This window comes from Schistocerca cancellata, chromosome 2, assembly GCF_023864275.1.
Source record: "Schistocerca cancellata isolate TAMUIC-IGC-003103 chromosome 2, iqSchCanc2.1, whole genome shotgun sequence".
Taxonomy (NCBI): Eukaryota; Metazoa; Arthropoda; class Insecta; order Orthoptera; family Acrididae; genus Schistocerca; species Schistocerca cancellata.
Window position 1 is genome coordinate 254,242,241 of NC_064627.1, and position 19,429 is coordinate 254,261,669.

General features: G+C 41.4%; 1 non-coding gene and 1 pseudogene across 1 annotated transcript; both read left to right on the plus strand.

The window, feature by feature from the left end:
• Positions 1–4,869: 4,869 nt before the first annotated feature.
• On the plus strand, positions 4,870–4,944 carry Trnas-cga (transfer RNA serine (anticodon CGA)). Its single transcript has one exon. It is a non-coding gene; the product is annotated as a tRNA-Ser (tRNA).
• A 14,358-nt stretch (positions 4,945–19,302) lies between these two features.
• The window catches only part of LOC126152860 (glutathione S-transferase 1-like), a 35,960-nt pseudogene continuing 35,833 nt past the window's right edge, over positions 19,303–19,429 (plus strand).

Below are 19,429 nucleotides of genomic sequence, written 5' to 3' on the forward strand. Positions count from 1 at the left end.
CAACAGCGTATGCGCAGCGCTCGTCCATCTCCGCACTACGAGATGGCACTGCCATAGAGACGGACAAAATTCTGCTTCCGCCGATCCGCGTATTAATATGTAACGCAGCCAATGAGATTGCTGCTAACGTAGAACGTTTTTCTCCTCGCAGATCACACTCGCACAGTGATACATGAACGCGCGAGGTATTATAACGAGTGTACAGACCTCTCATTAGTCACTCTGCATTTGTCTGCACCCGTCGGTACCAGGCTACATTGTCTGTACCAGTCTACAGTCACGTTTCAGTCTGCGCCTAATAAGATTATCATATTCCTGTACATAGCCATGAAGATAAATGTATAGACACTTTTGCGAAGTACCAGAGATATATGTGAGAAGAAGATTAACGTACCAATACCAAAGGAACTTCAGATTGTCAATTGTAAATAGCATCCAGAACCAAGTTAAGTAAGGTTTATGATTCTTATTATTTTAATAAATGTGTGTGAAAATTAATCAAGTTCTGTTTAAAGTTGGTCACAGTCAATCTGCTACTCTAAGCGTGCAAGAGGCATTTCTATCGTCTGACCTAACGGCAGAAGATAAACACGCCACGATAAGACCAAAAGACATATTGCTGACACTCGCCTACTTCGTTAGAGCGACAAGTCAAATAATCTGATGGTATGTGTACCGAAGGTCTTACAGTAAGCACACCACAGAGCAGTACAGGGTAAAGATAGACAAGGAGACCAATGGAAGAGGGTGAAGGAGAAGACAGACAGAGGTCAAGAGGAGGAGACAGACAAAGAATGGCGGAGTAGGAGATGGATACAGGAAGAATAAGCAGATGGACAGGGGAGGAGGAGCAGATTGGCGAAGGGGGGAGGAGGACATGGACGGCGAGAGGGGCAGGAGGAGAGGGATACAGAAAACGGTTAGAAGGCTTGGGAGTAATAGAAGACGGGAATAATCACGCAACTGGGCAACGCCGAGTTATCAGCTAGTTTGGTAGTAAACACACTTCTTCAGAAAATCACCGTCTGGTAGATAAACGACTTTGAAAGAACTCCAAAAGGTATGTTGCACATGCATCAACCAGCTCGTATCTTCGTGAACCACAAAGTGGAGACCGTGATTTTCGTTGCACAAAGTGTACCTGCGAACAGCGTTCATGTGCACACGGTCAAAAAGTCTTGGAATCTCTCGAATGACTTCTGCTGCTTGTGTGTGTGTGTGTGTGTGTATGTGTGTGTGTGTGTGTGTGTGTGTGTGTGTGTGTGTGTATGTGTTGTGTGCATGCGTTTAAGTAAGAGAAAGGGAGTATATGTACGATTGATGGTTGTTTGTGTGTGTGTGTGTGTGTGTGTGTGTGTGTGTGTGTGTGTGTGTGTGTGTGAGTTAGTGTGTGTGTGTGTGTGTGTGTGTGTGTGTGTGTGTGTGCGTTACCGTGGGTGGGTGCATCGTGGTTATTCAGTGCAAGTTGTAGAATGTTGCATATGAATGTAATAACTGTCAGAGAGTGGCTGAAAGTTTTGGTGTCCAGGTGATTTGAGTTTTGGTTTAAGTGTTTTGTGGAGGGGTTCATGGAAGTGTGAGTTGAAAGGAGTTGCTGGTATCATTATTATTATTATCCTTTGTTGGAGTGTTACTCTATAATTTTATATGTTAGTGTAAACAATGAGTTGTTTGGCATTCAACAGGATTTTCTTTTCTGCTTTGGTTTCCTGTACGTGGTAATTTTCTTGCACTATTAGGAGATTCTTTTATCGTTGATTTTAATTATTTTCATGTATTCTTCTGTAGATGCTGGTTTGTGACTGTGCTATCTTTGGTGTCCTGCAGATTGTTAGTGATTTGTCCCATACTTCCAGGCTCTCATGTGTTCTTTGCATGCGCCATCAAATGCTCTACCTGTTTGTCCTATGTATTTGCCATCTCAAATGATACAGTGTAATTGATATATACCAGCTTTCTGGTATATGTATCTGTCTTTTGTCAATTTTGGAGTGTATTTTTAGACAGAATTGTCTGTTGTGTATGCTATGTTTATGCCCTGTCTTTTGAAAATGTTGTGATTTTATGTGTGATTTTTGTTTATATATCTCTGTGTACTATCTTATATTTTCTCTATATTTTCATGATTGTTCTGTGTGGTTGTTATGGAACTGAGTGTTTGTGTTTGGTTCTGTTCTGTTGTTGTCTGTGGTTTAGTATTTTCTGCTTTTATTTTTTGTTTAGTTTTGTTGCTATGTTACTACAGTAACCATTATTTTTTGGTTATCAGCATTATTATGTCAAGATGATTTTACTAGTTTTCTTTGTTGCATGGCACTTTGTTGAGTCTATGGAGAAAGTGTCGAAGTGCTGCTTGCTTTTGTGAGTGAGTGGCCAGAGGATAGGGGAATGATAATGGGAGCTGCTTTGGGTTTACAGTAAATTTTAAACATATGATTATTGTTTTGTTTCTTGATATTTATATCCAGAAAATTAATTTGGTTTTTCTGTTCTCTTTCAATTATATTTTTATGTACCTTGTTGATATCAGTGGGTAACTTTTCAATTTTTGTTTGTGGTTCATCTATTAAGCAGAGGATGTCATCCATATATATGAAACAGTATAATATCTCGTATTCTTTTACTGCTATTTTTGTGAAAATGAACCATTCAGTGTGGTTCATTAAAATATCTGCTAAGGCTCCTGAAATTAGGGACCCCATTCGCAATTCATCTTCTTGTAAATAAAATACATCATTGAATTGGATGTAATTTTGTTCTATTATGAGCTTCATTAATGTGAGTATTTCATTATTCCGTTCATCAGGGACTTGATTATATGTTTTCAGGTTTTTATCTATGATGCCTGTTGTTTCTGGTACTGGTAGATTGGAATACATGCTTTCTATATCAAATGAGAAGTTGCTGTGTCTGGAATATTTATATCTTTTATTTCTTGTATTATCTATTTCTAATGGTTCTGTCTTCCTGTATTTTGAAATTTTCAGTCAGTGGTTTTGACATCTATCCTTCAAGTTAGTAAGTGGGGGATTTTCTGGAATCCAGTATTGTGCTGGCAGGGAGAGTCTGATTGTGGATCTTTGGTTAGTTTTGGAGGATACATGCAGTGGGATTAATCTCTGTCAGCTTCCTTTTATCTGTATTATTGGGTATGATATTTACATTTTTGGAGTGTTTTTTTATTATTGTCTGGAATCTGTTTGCTGAGTCTGATTTTAATTTTGTAACGTCATTTTGTGAGATGAATTATTGAGTATCTTGTTCTTTGTCAGTAAGTACTACTGTGTTCCCTTGTCTACTTTTGTAAGGATGACATTTTCATTTTGAAGATCTTCCTAAGTTTTCTAAATGTTACCAATTCTGTGTTTGTGTTGTTGTGTTTTCATGTTTGTTATTATGTTATGGATTTCTTTTTTTACTAGTTCTCTAGTTAATCCAATGGTGACACTGCTGTTTTCACTCCTATGTTCCATTGTCAATACGTTTTCAGCTTATATAATTAGATTTTCTATGTAATCTTCATCTATTTCTGAATTTACACTTTCTCCAAGTGTTGTCTTTCTTTACTGTTTATTTGTGTGTTTATAAGGTTCACTATTTTGGGTAGAATTTGTGTATTTTTCTTATTGGTTGTGTTTAGAGTTATTCTGTTGTGACTGGTGTGTTTTAAGTTGACTAATCTTTGTGTCCCTCTTTGTACAGCAATTTTTGTGTGAGTTTTGACCGTTTCATCCATATGGGAGAAAACTGTCATATTATTAATGGCGTTTGCAAGTTGCAAACTGTCTTATATAACATGTAATTTACTTCTTGTTTTGTAGTGTATAGGGATTTGATTTCCAATTTTAATCATGTTTTTGGGCTTCATGCATTGGTTTCTGAGAGCTGGGTGAACTGATTTTCAGCTTTACAGTGATATATTTGTGTGAAAGATGATTACATTTGAATATAGTGCTGAGTTTTATAGAATGTATTGTTTCCTGAACTTTCAGGTGAAGTCTTCTAAATTTTTGCTATAGACCTCATAGAAATGCCTGACATGGTGTAAATAAGTTTGTTTGCGTGGTCATCGTCCGTAGCAAAAATAGAAATATCTGTTTTGTAAACAAAAACCAAATTTCCATGCTGCAATGAATTTTACTTCTCCCAGAAGCCTTTCGCCTTTTACTTTAAGGCATCTTCAGTGGATCTAGAATGATACCCTTATGTTTGATATGTGATATTTGTAGATCATAAAACAGTTGGCGTCTCGTATTTTACGTAAGCAAGTGATTACTGACAGTTCTTGGTGTTTTTGGTTGGCCTCTATGTTTCCTGTCATCTGGTCACATGCCAGAGGTCGCACTATAAGAGGGAATGCCAACCAAAAATGCGAAGAACTGCCAGTAATCAATTGTTTACGTAAAAAACGAAACGCAAACAGTTTTATAATCTACAAATATCGCATAGCAAAACACAGCTGTATCATTCTAGATCCCACTGAAGATGCCTTAAAGTAAAAGGCGAAATGCGTCTGGGAGAAGTACAATACGCTACTGTAAGAAAAAGGCGGTTTTTGTTTACAAAACGAACACCCTATTCAGTTCTGTACAAAATGTAGAATCAACCAGCGACGATATAGGAGATGAGCAGCGAGATGAACAGGTCGAAGATTCCAATTTTTAAGTGCACATATTGATGAAAACTTGAATTGGAAGAAGCATCTTACTGAAGTCCTGAAACAATTTAGTACAGCAACTTCTGCTCTTCGAATAATTACTAGTCTTGAAACAAAGAAATCAACCTTCTGAAATATTTTGCATGTTTCCACTCAGTAATGTGTAACGAGGTACTGGCAGAAGTAAAGCTGTGAGGACGGGGCGTGAGTCGTGCTTGGGTAGCTCAGTTGGTAGAGCACTTGCCCGCGAAAGGCAAAGGTCCCGAGTTCGAGTCTCGGCCCGGCACACAGTTTTAATCTGCCAGGAAGTTTCAATGTGTAACATAATTATTTTCTGCGTTAACTCGAACTACAAAAGAATATATTGATTGCGCAAAAGCAAGCAGTAAGAATAATATATAGTGTTCATTATGTAAGAATAATATATACTGTTGATTATGGTCGTCATGTAAGTACCTACTGAAGGAGTTTGGCATTTTAACTGCACTGTCACTTAATACACATATTCACTAACACAATTCATCATAAATCCATTACACCTCATGAACAGAGATGTCCATATCTACAAAACTAGAGGAAAAAATGACCCATATTACCCATTATTAAAGCTGTTAGTGGCTCAGAAAGGAGATCAATTCGCAGGAACAAAAATGTGAGATCATTTGTCTAACAACACTAAAAGCCTGAGAAGTAGAAAAGCAAATTTTAAATTTAACATCAAATAATTTCTCCTGGGCAACTCTTTCTAGTTCCCAGACAATTTTTTATTTAAAACTGATAGCCTGTACAAAAGTGACTAGTTTTTAAGTTAGTTACATAAGTAGGACCAGAATAGTATTTTCATTAATGTTAACACTAATCGTGTATAAAATTAGTATATCTTTGATAAAAGAATAGTTCAAATGATATATGGAACTTGTAGCTAAAAAACTAACTAGTAAGCCAGTTCTAAACAAGTAAGGGAAAGCTTAAAGCTGGGAGTAATATATAGAAGCCTACAGAAGGGAAAACAAGACAGTATTATAGAATAAGAAGAGGAATAGGAAGTAGATGAAGATGGGATGGGAGATTTAGTGCTGTGAGAAGAATTTGCCAGAACACTGAAACACCTGAAATCGACACGAAGGTTCCTGGCGTAGAAGGCATTCCGCCAGAGTTACTGAAGTCCACAGGTGAGCCAGCCATGAAAAAAGTATTGCACCAGATGTGCATGATATAGAATAGAGGCGAAATATCCTTAGACTTCACAAAAGTAACTCCTTTTTTAAAGAAATCAGATACTGAAAGGTGTGAATATTGCAGAACTAACTGTTTAATACGTAGCGGTAGTTAAGTACTTCACATAGAATGAAAAACTGACAGGAAACAACCTCGGCGGCTATCATTTTGTGTCCGGGGAAACGTAGAAACACGCAAGAGAAAGCAAACACTACCACTTATCTTAGAAGATAGAATGAAGAAAGGCAAAACTACGCCCAAATTTCGTAGATTCAGAGAATGCTTTTGATAATGTTGACTGGAATACGCACTTTGAAATTCTGAAAGTAGCAGAGTTGAACAACTTGAATCGAAAGTTTTTCTAGAGGTCGTACAGAAACAGTACTGCAGTTATAAGATTAAAATTACGTGAAGGAGAAGCAGTAGTTGAGAAGGTAATATGAGAGGGTTGTATCTTGAAACTGTACATCGACGGAAACCAAGAACAAATTTGGAAGAAGAAATAAAAGATTTTGAGGCTTGCTGACGACATTGTAATTCAGTCACGGAATGCAGTGGACTTAAAATAGCAGCGGAACGAAATGCATAGCGTTCTGAACATGAACAACACTAAATCACGGGTAATGAAATGTTGTCGAATTACATCAAGCGATGATAAGGAAAGGAGAGAATAAAACAGTCGATGATGTTGAATCTGGTGAATGACTGATGGTGGTCTAAGTAGGGAGGATATAAAACGGCAATACAAAGAAAAGTTATTCTGAAAAAGAGGAATCTGTTAGCATCAAATGTAAAATCTTTACTGAAGGTAATTGTGTGAACAGCTGCCCTGTATGGAAGTGATACGACGACAACAAGCAGCTCAGACAAGAAGAGAAGAGGCTTTTGAAATTTGGTGTTACGTAAGAATGCTGATGAGAAGTGTAGCCGAGTAACTAATGAGGAGGTACTGATTAGGACTGGGCAAAAAATAAATTAATAACACCACGTGACTGGAAGACGGGATCGTTTGATAGGACGTATCCTGAGGCATCAATGAATCATGTGTTTTGGCATGGAGGGAAATATCGGAGGTAAAAACTGTGGAAAGAGGCTAAGAACTGAATACAGTAAACAGGTCCAAATCGATCAAGGGTGCAACAGCTATACGAAGACGAAGACTTTCGCACGTGGTAATGCAGTGTGAAGAGCTGCATCGTACTAGTCTTCGGATTGAAAATCAGAATAAATAATTTTTTGCCTCCAATTACGTGAATATAACGTGTAATTCAATTTCATTTTACCAATTTAACCACTAACAGATGTTATCCACTTTGATTTTCAAAGCATTATCTGACCAAGGTAATAAAAATTACTCAAAGCTCTAAAAGTATCCTTCGTAGCTGGCTTTAAATAGCTCCACTGAAGAGCAAGGAAAAACTGCTGTGTAGGAATAAGTCTCTCGAATAGAAAATAAAAATAAAAGTTCAGGGACACTCCCTAATACTTCGTGTACACTGAAGAAAATGAGCAGTATGTGTTTACCCTCGTTCCCACTATGTGAAAAGAGTAAGGCAACCCAGTGCTCTAATTCTTGACCACCGTTAGAATAACCGACCATCACAGTTGGCAGTTAGTCCCCATCGCAGGGGATGACTTATCCAAACTGTCCAGAAATTCAACGTAAACCATTACAGCTTTCGTAAAAAAAATAATAACATGCGTCGTATTGTAAACTTAGTCTTCTGGATAGTACAGAAAAATTTCGTAGGTGGATCTATGCCACACAGTAAAACGTAAGGCACAACAACTGGGAAAGCGTGATTCTCGGAACACAACAATGAGTCATCCCGCGGGAGAGAATGAGCACAATGGAGAATAGGATCGGGTGAAACATTGAAGAAGGCGTGAAAATTTTACAGGAACGTGATAGACCAACTCTAAAGGGCACATTGTGGTTGAATTCAAAATTAGTAGAAGGAACTTAAAACAGGATCACAAAAACTGCAGTAAGTGAGCTGTATTATCAATAATTCAAATGTGTAACTTTCAGACTTTGGGACTATTACGGTTGCTCAACCGTTTCACTTAAACGCCTGTGTTGTTTGACGCAAGAGTATACCAACAGACGAGGTTTAGAAGAGCTTTGTTAAAAACGTGAAGCAAAGCTCTCCGTCGACAATACTGTGGCTCGAGTTCGTAATAAGATACATTAGACCAGTGTAGACTAGAACCTCTATTTAATACTACTATAGCTTTCCGTAATACACCAAATTTCATTTAATAAAGTAGAATTTCGGTGGCTGCAGCCTACAAACTTTTGTAAATACACACACTTTTGTTTCAGTGTTTCAGAAGTACTGCACTATCGTACGCACGTAGTCCTAAATAGTATTATTATTTTTAATCTATATCCGTTAACGGTTAATTTTCTCTCAAAGAACTGGCTGTGCGGTTGCGGCATGCGTGGCAGCGTCGGTCTCACCGTCTCTGACTCTCAGGTGGAACGTGCTGGAAATATAATATCCATACATATTATGAAAACCGATGTAGGTCTGTATGTATGTTCCACGTCACCTCCTAAAGCACTGGAGTGATTTCAACCAAATTTGGTATAGATGTCAATTACTGTCTGGAAAGAATCACTGGGCATGTAAGAACCATCTACCTAGCAAAAAACTGCGTTTGGGGCGGAAACTAAGTGCAGCACATGACGCACTAATACCCAACTTTTACACGACCATTATTTGAAAATGAGAGCGCCTAGTGACTTGCAGCAAACTTTACACTTAATTTCTAACCCTAACGAAACTTTTTCTTTGTGACAATCCCATCAAAAAGATGAAAGGGAAAAAGTTTATCGCTTACTACATTTTGGCTGTTCATACACTACAACTACCGCATCAAGCATGACGCTTTAATTTAATGCATCTGTACTACTGACTGTATTCGCAACACGTTTTGCAGACAATATTCACAAAACAAGTGAATGTGACTGCTAAATTATGTCTTTGCAAAACAGGTAGTTCATGCGATAATAAGTCATAAACATTAAGCTGCGTGAAAACTGAACTGTAGGACGAAATTCGCTACAGGTACAGGTAAAACGCGTTTATAAATACGAGTGAAATATGTTAAATATATGTGACAACTCCATAAGCGCGGAAAGCCGTGGGTAAAAATCTCCTCCTAAATTTCTGGGTCGCTTTAACCAGACTTCGTACACACACACTGAAGACCCAAAGAAACTCGTACACCTGACTAATATCGTGTAGGGCCTCGCGAGCACGCAGAACTGCCGCAACACGACGTGGCATGGACTCGACTAATATCTGAAGTAGTGCTGGAGGGAACTTACACCATGAATTACGCAGGGTTGTCCATCCGTAAGAGTACGAGGGGGTGGAGATCTCTTCTGAACATCAAGTTGCAAGGCATTCCAAATATGCTCAATAATATTCATGTGTGGGACGTTTAGTGGCCAACGAAAGTGTTTAAACTCAGAATAGTGTTCCTGGAGCCACTCTGTAGCAATTCTGGACGTGTAGTGTGTTGCATTGTCTTGCTGCAATTTGCCACAACCGTCGGAATGCACAATGGACATGAACGGATGCACGTGATCAGACAGGATGCTTACGTACGTGTCACCTTTCAGAGTCGTATCTACACGTATCAGAGATCCCATATCACTCCAATTGCAGATGCCCAACGCCATTACAGAGTTTCCATCAGCTTGAATAGTCCCCTGCTGACATGCAGGGTCCTGAGGTTGTCTCCATACCCGTACACGTCCATCCGCCCTATACAATTTGAAATGAGACTCGTCCGACCAGAAAACATATTTCCAGTCATCAACGGTGTTGACGGGCCCGGTTGAGGCTAAAGCTTTGTGTCGCGCAGTCATGAAGGCCCCGAAAGGCCATATCGATGAGATTTCGTTGAATGGTTCGCACGCTGACGCTTGTTGATGGCCCACCATTGAAATCTGCAGCAATTTGCCGAAGGGTTGCACTTCTGTCACGTTGAACGAGTCTCTTCAGTCGTCGTTGGTCCCGTTCTTGCAGGATCTTTTGATGTTTTACCGGATTCCTGATACTCACGGTACACTCGTGAAATAGCTGTACTGGGAAATCCCCACTTCATCGCTAGCTAGGAGATAAGATGTCCCATCGCTCGTGCGCTGACTATAAAACCGTGTTCAAACTCACTTAAATCCTGATAACCTGCCATTGTAGCAGCAGTAACCGATCTAACACCTGCGCCAGACACTTGTTGTCTTATATAGGCGTTGCCGACGGCACCGCCGTCTTTGCTGTTTACATATCTCTGCATTTGAATACGCATGCCTGTAACCGCGTCTTTGGCGTTTCAGTGTATTACTTGCTATCAAGGAAGAAGTACTATACAGGTAAGTACCTAGTGGGTTGGTGGTGGTAATGTGGAGAGAGAGAAAAGGGAGAAGGAGCGGAGCAGAGAGAGACGGAGGGAGAAATGGACAGGGAGAGGAAAGAGGAGGAGATGGACAGAGGGAGGGGATGGAGGAGATAGGGGGAGGAGGAAGAGGTGGAGAGAGCAAGAGAAGGAGCAAGTGATCAGAGAGAGGAAAGAGGAGGAGATAGAGAGGGAGGAGGGGTGGAGAGAAGATGAACACAAAAAGAGAAGGAGATGGACAGAGTGGACAGAGACAGGAGTACGAAGGGATGTACAGAGAGATAGGGGAGGAAGAGATGGACAAAGGGGTGGGGAGGGGGGGAAGGTATGGAATTGGGACCAAACTGCTGAGGTCATCGGTCCCTAGACTTACACACTAGTTAATCTAACCTAACCTAACTTACGATAAGGACAACACACACACACCCATCTCCGAAGGGGGACTCGAACCTCCGACGAGGGCAGCCGCGCGAACCGTGGCAAGGCCTCCCCAGATCACACGGCTACCCCGCGCGGCAGGAGAAAAGGAGCAGACGGACAGAGGGAAGAGGTGCTAATGGACGGAGATAGGGGAGAGGAGCAAATGGGCCGACAGAGGGGGAGAAACAAAGAGAGCTGGGGAAGGAGGATATGGACTAATAGAATATTGTAATAAATACATACGGAGGGGACTCAAAAATGGTTCAAATGGCTCTGATCACTATGGGACGTAACTTCTGAGGTCATCAGACCCCTAGAACTTAGAACCACTTAAACCTAACTAACCTAAGGACATCACACACGTCCATGCCCGAGGCAGGATTCCAACCTGCGACCATAACGGTCGCGCGGTTCCAGACTAAAGCGCCTAGACCCGCTCGGCCACACAGGTCGGCGGAGGGGATTCAGCAAGTATTATAATATAATGTGCCTGACTCTGTCGAAACTTCATACCCCACAGGTTCCACCTTAGTAGAGGGTAGACCGTCACTTGTTTCAATATTGTAAAGAAAAATAAAAGTTACAACTGTTCCCAGCAAACGAAAACTTCTCTCTTGCACTATACGTTTTGAACAGACATTCACGAAATTTAAAATTAAGAGTCGGATGATATTGATTTCTAGACATGGACTGTGTGACTATGTCTCTGAGGACCTGAGCCGCCCTGTTTGTTACGAATTATCAGCCGCCACTCTCCATCACACCGGCTGACTGGTTACATAAGTGCACCTTTATCTTTGTTAGGTGTGTGCGCGACAACAGGGATGCAGCGGCGCGATAACACGTACCGTTAACAAGGTGATAACGGCATCGTAATCAACAGAGACGCGGTGAAAAATATACAGTCGCCTATGTATAGAACCAACTGCATTGGCCAGGAAGACCTTGAAATCCCGGTGTGCATCTAACAATAGGCGATTTATTTCTATTGTATGAAGGAAGGCTATTAACGGTGAAATACAAGTCTGTTTGAAACGGCAGTTCGCAAAAACACTGGTAAATCTGTCGATTTAGGTGATGATTTATCTCATTCGACACTATTTATTGAAACGTTAAGCGTAATCAAGATGACGGAGCTTGCCAGCTGATCAAGGAGTAGGAAGGTTATGGAGCAAGATTAATCACGAGTCATCTCGCAACAGTGTACAAAACGTAGAGAAGGAGTAATGTAATTCTTAACAGAGGATAGGCACATAAAACAGGGCAAGATTGAAAATTAGTAAGAAAAGTAACAGCTTGTGGTGATCTATACGAACGCGTCGTCAGAATTTTTCCATGAAGATACGTTATTCTTTGTGAGGCTGAATCCCTAACAATGAAGTAGGAATTCCAGTTGGATTTGCATCACACACATTTCGGACATAGAACATTCATTATCGTTGGTATCCGTGGTTATATTAATCTTCACTAGAATAGTTGCTTTGTATTGTTGTTCGTCATGTCACAGATATTTCATGTTTTTCTCAGGATTTCGTTCTTTCTTTCACTTGTGCCTTTTCCCACAGGGAGGCAGGGTCGGCATGTTTAATCGGATTTGGCAATGTTAGTTTAAGGGGTGGCCGGATGCCCTTCCTGCCGCCACCCCGTACCCCCTGGGATGGAATAAGTGTACCCCAACTGTCTGTGACTAGTGAAATGAATAGTGCGAAAGTGTTCAAATATCTGCGAGCCGTGTAACTGAGGTGGGATGGGGTGACCACCCCGGCATTCACCTAGGGGGATGTGGAAAACCGCCTGAAAACCACATCCGCCGAGCGGATTCGATCCGGGGCCGGCGCGCCTACCCGAGTACAGGAAGCAGCGCATTAGTGCTCTCGACTAACCTGGTAGGATTTCCTATAGCAAGTGTGGTGCGTAGCCATGATAGCCACGTACAAATGTGATACTTTTCTAATAGTCATATCGTACTTTGGAAAGCTTATTGGAATTAGTAGAATAATACATTGCCGGGAAAAAATGCAACACCCTTAAAGACTGCCTTCTATGGCACCAGGGTATAATATGTGCATAGTGGGGGGTTGTGGTGTCAGCGATTCATTTGTCACGGTCATCGGCGATCAGATGTTGTTAAGGAGGCCTGTCTGTGCACCCTGCAGGCTGTAACTGTGCTGACTTTTGAGGCGAACGGTGTTTGCAATATTCATACTACGGTACAACCATGCCCCAACGACGAGTTTACATTCCTGTGGAACAGCTTCAGTCATCTGAATGGGATCTCGTTTTGTGCCTGTAGGATGCTGTATGGATGTATTGACGGATAACCGCTCATGTAGACACAATGCGTCGGGGGTGTTTCACTGCTTTCAACACTGGTCTGTGGAACAGTACCACGCCTGTAGACTGGGTCCTGGATGTCCTCATAGTACAGGCGCACGTCAAGATTGACGCACTGTAGGAGCAGCAGTGGCAGTCCGTACATTACCAAGGGGCGAAATCTGGCTACATGTCGCAACTGCTGTGTCATCAGGGACCATTGGGAACCGCCTGCTTGAGGCAGGTCTAAGAACACGTTGAGTCTGCCCAGGCTACCACTGGGACTACGGTGGCACCAATCATGGCTATTCTCGTGTCGTGAAAGTCGACTGGAGAGTGGAGTGGCTTTCTGTTGTTTTCAGTGATGAGAGTAGGTTTTGTATATGTGCGATTGTTGGTCATAAACGTCGCACAGCTCCCATCCCAGGCCTCAAGATCGGGGATGGGGGGCTGACATAAGTTACAAAGTCACAACTTGCGATCACATTAGCTGTTCCTGAAATAACCAGAGCCCACGAAATTGCACGGACTGTTATCTCCGTAGTACTGTCATTTCTTCGACAGGAATGTGATGTGCTTTTTCAGCAGGACAGTACACCTACACGTACAGCTGCTGCGATGCAGTGTGCTCTTCGTGGTGTACAATAACGGCCGTGGGCAACAACATCACAAATCCCTCGCCTGCTGAACATGTATGGGACGTGAAATGGGAACTTGCACGTCCTCTAAGGCCAGCAAGAACCATTGCTCAATTGCAATGTGTGGTTTGCATGCTGTAAGACCTTCGGTACACACACCATCAGATTATTTGACTTGTCGCTCTAACGAAGTAGGCGAGTGTCAGCAATATGTCTCGTGGTCTTATCGTGGCTTGTTAATCTTCTGCCGTTAGGTCAGACGATAGAAATGCCACTTGCACGCTTAGAGTAGCAGACTGACGGTGACCAACTTTAAACAGAACTTGATTAATTTTCACACACATTTATTAAAATAATAAGAATCATAAACCTTACTTAACTTGATTCTGGATGCTATTTACAATTGACAATCTGAAGTTTCTTTGGCCTTGGTACGTTAATCTTATTCTCACCTATCTCTGATACTTGACAAAATGTCTACATTTATCTTCGTAGCTATGTACAGGAATATGATAATCTTATTAGGTGCAGACTGAAACTTGACTATAGACTGGTACAGACTGGTGCAGACAAATGCAGACTGACTGATTGGAGGTCTGTACACTCGTTATAATACCTCGCGCGTTCAGGTATCACTGCACGAGTGTGATTTGCGAGGAGAAAAGGTTCTACGTTAGCAGCAATCTCATTGGCTGCATTGCATATTAATACGCGGATCGGCGGAAGCAGAATTTGGTCCGTCTCTAAGACAGCGCCATCTCGTAGTGCGGAGACGGACGAGCGCTGCGCCTGCGCTGTTGTGCTTAGCGGGGCGCGCTCTAGTGGGAAAGTTGTGTACGCGCTGACTATGCGGAACTATGTACACATTGCACGTTTATGGTCGTTTGCAACAATGATGAGCTACCTGTCACTTCACTTGTCGATAAAGTGACCTTGGCCTTGATGGTTTTGCATTTTTTTGCTGGAGCTGTAGTTCATGCCAAAGTGATAGCATGACTAGGAAACGATTTGATGGTATTCCTCATATTATTTCGCTGGTTTGTTTCAGCTGAGGTATTGTTGTTGTTGGTACCCTAGTCCGAAGACAAGTATGACGTAGCCCTCCATACCAGTCTCTTCTGTACAAACCTCTTCATCTGTACACAATGCCTGTGATCTACAATCATTTGAACCTGCTTACTGGTTTCATATCTGGATCTCCCCCTACGGTTTTTACCCCCTGTACTCCTCTCCATTACCAGACTGACTGTTCCTTGGTGCCTTAGGATGTGTCAGTTGGTCCCTAATTTTATTCAACTTGTGCCACCACTTTACTTTTTCTCCTATTTACATTCATTACCTCCTCATTAGTTATTTTGTCTACTCATGTAATCTTCTGCATTCAGCTGTAGCACAAGATTTCTAAATCTTTTATATCATTCTTGACTGAACTATTTACAGTCCACATTTCACTTCTGTACCAGGCTTTTTGACATTTAAATTGATATTATATGTTAAAAATTCCTCTTCTGCAGAGATACTTTTCAAGCTGTTTGTAGTCTTCATTTTATATGCTCTCTATTGCAACCATCATCAGTTACTTTGCTGCCTTAATAAAAATAGAACTCATCTAGCACTTTCAGTTACTCGTTTCTCAGTCTAATTCCCTCAATATCAAAAAATTTAGTTTGACTACATTCCATTGCCCTTGTTTTACTTTCTTTTTATGTTCGTCTTATAACCGCTGTTCAAAACACTATCTATCCCCATCAACTGTTCCTCCAAATCATTTTACGTCTCTGCCAGCATTGCAACGTTATCAGTAAACCTCAATGATTTTATTTGTTCTCCCTGAACATTAATTCTCTTTCCAGATTTCTCCCAAATTGAATAGTAGCTGGGATAGGCTACAATCACGTTTCACATCCATCTCAACTATGATTTACTCTGAATATACTTCCACTTAGTAATTGGAGTCTAGTTCAAAATTCCAAGAACGATAGTCCAATCAACGTTGTTCAAAAAATCTACAAATGTTATAAATACATCCAGAGTAAATTATTGGTCTACAGCGGAATGAGTCCTGATTCGAAACTTCCTGACGGACAGGCACTCGAACTTAGGACCTTTGCTGTAACTGTAGGTCTGACTTCGTTCGACCTTTCTTCTAAGATCAGAGGAATCGGTCTTAACTCGTGTGTTACTACATTTCATCCAGGGTAAGAAATGAATACAACAAACAAACTACCAAAATACAGTCGGAATTGTCACAGTCGATAGCAATGAACACGTAGGATGATATGTTCTTGTGAGATGAGTGGATGGTAGAAGAATATCTCACAAAGTGTGAACTCGCACACATCATAGAAGATTGAAAGCAGGTAGAAATAGGAAGGACTCTTTTGTCTTAATTCCAGAGGTCACTCAGGGATGACAGCTCATAGCATTTCCTTACTGGCAGCCCTAACTTACACCTGGTTTTTCAGGGTACGTGCTTTACGCTGTTGCTGTTTTTCCTCATATTGTTTACTTTGGCTTCTCGATTTTGTATAACCTCTCGTGTTTAGAGTTTATGTGTTTCTTTACTCTTATACCGTCTCTGTTGAGAAGGACAGCTGACTACATACTCCTGAATTAAAAACAAATACACATCATCAGACAAAAAAAAGGAAGGACTGAATTTCAGGAACTACAGACGCAAGAAAGACAGCTGACGACGATAGATACTTAGCGATACGCACGACACACACACACACACACACACACACACACACACGCTCACTGACCGAAAAAATTGCAACAAAACAAGGAACTGTGCAACATAAACGAAAGTTGGCAGGCGTGTCTCTACATCTGAAAACCGATGTCTGTTCTAATTCCACGGCAACCGCATAAGAGTGGCGCTAGAAGGGCCACTATGAGGATGCAAATAGGGTTTGCTTCAAGTACACGCTGTAACTGCTGTGAGTGACCTTTAAGACTGGACGTGGTGACTTAGGAAGACTGCCTTTAAGATGGCGAAGACGCCATTATTAGCCCCTCACTAAGTTTGAACGAGGTCTTGTAATAGGGCTAAGAGAAGCTAAATATTCCTTCTGCGATACTGAAGAAAGACTTGGCAGAAATGTAGCCACTGTCACGAAAATGTACGGTCGCAAAGAGACCGAGTTCTGGACGGCCACGTGCACTACTGAGAGGGAACACCATCGTGTTCTGCGTTTGGCCCTGGCGTATCATAAAGCCACTGCCCCCAAACACCGCCAGTAGCGACGTGATGCAGGCGAGAGCTTATTGGAGGGCAGGGTGGAGATCTGCTGTGTTTTCTGATGAAAGCTGAATCTTCCAGGATTCGGGCAATGACCGTGTACAAGTTAGTAACCAGTTAGTAACTAGCCTGTCAGTGACCTAGATGCATTGCAACTACACCTAAAGTTATGGTCTGCAGTGCGATTTCTTATGACAGCAGGAGCACTTTCGTGGTTATTCCACGCACGCTGACTGCAAATTTGTCCGTCATTCTGGTGATTCGACCTGTTGCGTTGCCATTCATGAACATTATTCTAGGGGGTGTTTTCCAGCACGATAACGCTCGTCCACATACCGCAGTTGTAACCCAACATGATCTACAGAGTGTCGACATGTTGTCTTTGCCTACTCGATACTAGATCTCTCCGATCATGCACAAATGGCACATCATTGGACGACAACAACAGCGTCATCCACAAACAGCATTAACAGCCGCTGTACTGACCGACCAAGTGCATCATGCATGGAACGCCATCCTGCAAACTGACATCTGGCACCTGTAAAACACGATATATGCACGTTTGCATGCTTGCATTCAACATTCTGGCAGTTACACTGGTTACTAATGCACCTGCATTTCACATTTGCAGTGCCTTATCTGGCACTTACACTAACTTGTGATCTTGCACAGTTAATCACTAGAATACTTTATCTTGATAAACGTATTCCCCAAAATTTCATTACTCTACATTAATTATTTGTTTGGTTTTGCAGTTTTTCCTTCAGTGAAAATTAGCTGAGGAATCGACCATTTAGTGCCATACCTGTTTAAAAAAATTATATGTTTAAAAAGCCACAGGAGTTTTCTCTTACATAAAGCGTGATGCGTGACTGCATTAAAAATACCTGCTTTGCAGTGCAGAAAGAGACTTTTTAATAATTGTAGTACATGAAACTGCTGCAGAAAATAGCTAGGCCAATATACAGGGTGGTTTATTAATCGTGACCGGGCCAAATATCTCAAGAAATAAGCGTCAAACGAAAAAACTACAAAAAACGTAACTTGTATAGCTTGAAGGGGGAAACCAGATGGCGCTATGGTTGGCCCGCTAGATGGCTCTGCCATAGGTCAAACGGATATCAACTGATGGCGCTGTAATAGGCACAAACATATGAGTCACAATTTTAGACGAACAGTTGGTAACAGGTAAGTTTTTTTAATTAAAATACAGAACGTAGGTACGTTTGAACATTTTATTTCCGTTGTTCCAATGTGATACCTGTACCTTTGTAAACGCGTGCAAAAAATCTGTCATCGTCCCGTAATTTCTCTTGTGCCTAGTGACAGAACTGTACACGACGTTCAGAGTCGTCGCCATGCAATTCCTGGTGCATAGAAATATGTAACGGGGGCAATCGATGTTGATGTAGCATTCTCAACACCGACGTTTTTGAGATTCCCGATTCTCGCGCAATTTGTCTGCTAGTATTGATGTGCGGATTAGCCGCGACAGCAGCTAAAACACCTACTTGGGAATCATCATTTGTTGCAGGTCGTGGTTGGCGTTTCACATGTGGCTGAACACTTCCTGTTTCCTTAAATAACGTAACTATCTGGTGAATGGTCCCGACACTTGGATGATGTAGTCCAGGATACCGAGCAGTATACATAGCACACGCCCGTTGGGCATTTTTGTCACAATAGCCATACATCAACACGATATCGACCTTTTCCGCAATTGGTAAACGGTCCGTTTTAACACGGGTAATGTATCACGAAGCAAATACCGTCCGCTCTGGCGGATGTTACGTGACACCACGTTTGTGACTATTACATCGCCATCTATCACAGAGCGAAAAAAGTGGTCCAACTAAAACATTCATATTTCTTTACGTACTACACGAATATGTAATAAAAATGAGGGTTCCTATTTTAAAAAAACGCTTTTGATATCCGTTTGACCTATGGCAGCGCCATCTAGCGGGCCAACCATAGCGGCATCTGGTTTCCCCCTTCAAGGTAGATGAGTTTCGTTCTTTGTGTTTTTTCGTTTGATGCTTATTTCGTGAGATATTTGGCCCGCTCACCATCAACGGTCCACCCAGTATAGTTCTCTCTGAATTGTCAAATTGGCTCTGGTGGTAACTATAGAAACAAAGTTATATAGCATCATACGATGATTAGAAAATCTAAAACAATTATCTTGTGAAATTAGTAGGCAAAGAAATGGTGAGAAAATCATGAGAGAAATTGAAAGGCTGATGCCTGAAAACGATGGAGTCAATTAGTCAGTGTGATGTATTTTTTCATATACATGATAGTGCTGTAAGTGGGGAAATAAGTTGCGAACTAGTGAATGAGTATGATTTGTCGGTATCGGCGCGTCTTTTCGCGTCACTGTGCTTGTGGTAGCAGTCACCATGACGCTGCACTCCAAGCTTTATAAAGCGGTCGGTAGTCGCCCATCCCGATATAGACGCCGTGGGATATCTGATGCAGCGCTACACTCAGCTAACTGCAGAAACATCTGGTATGTAATACCCAACA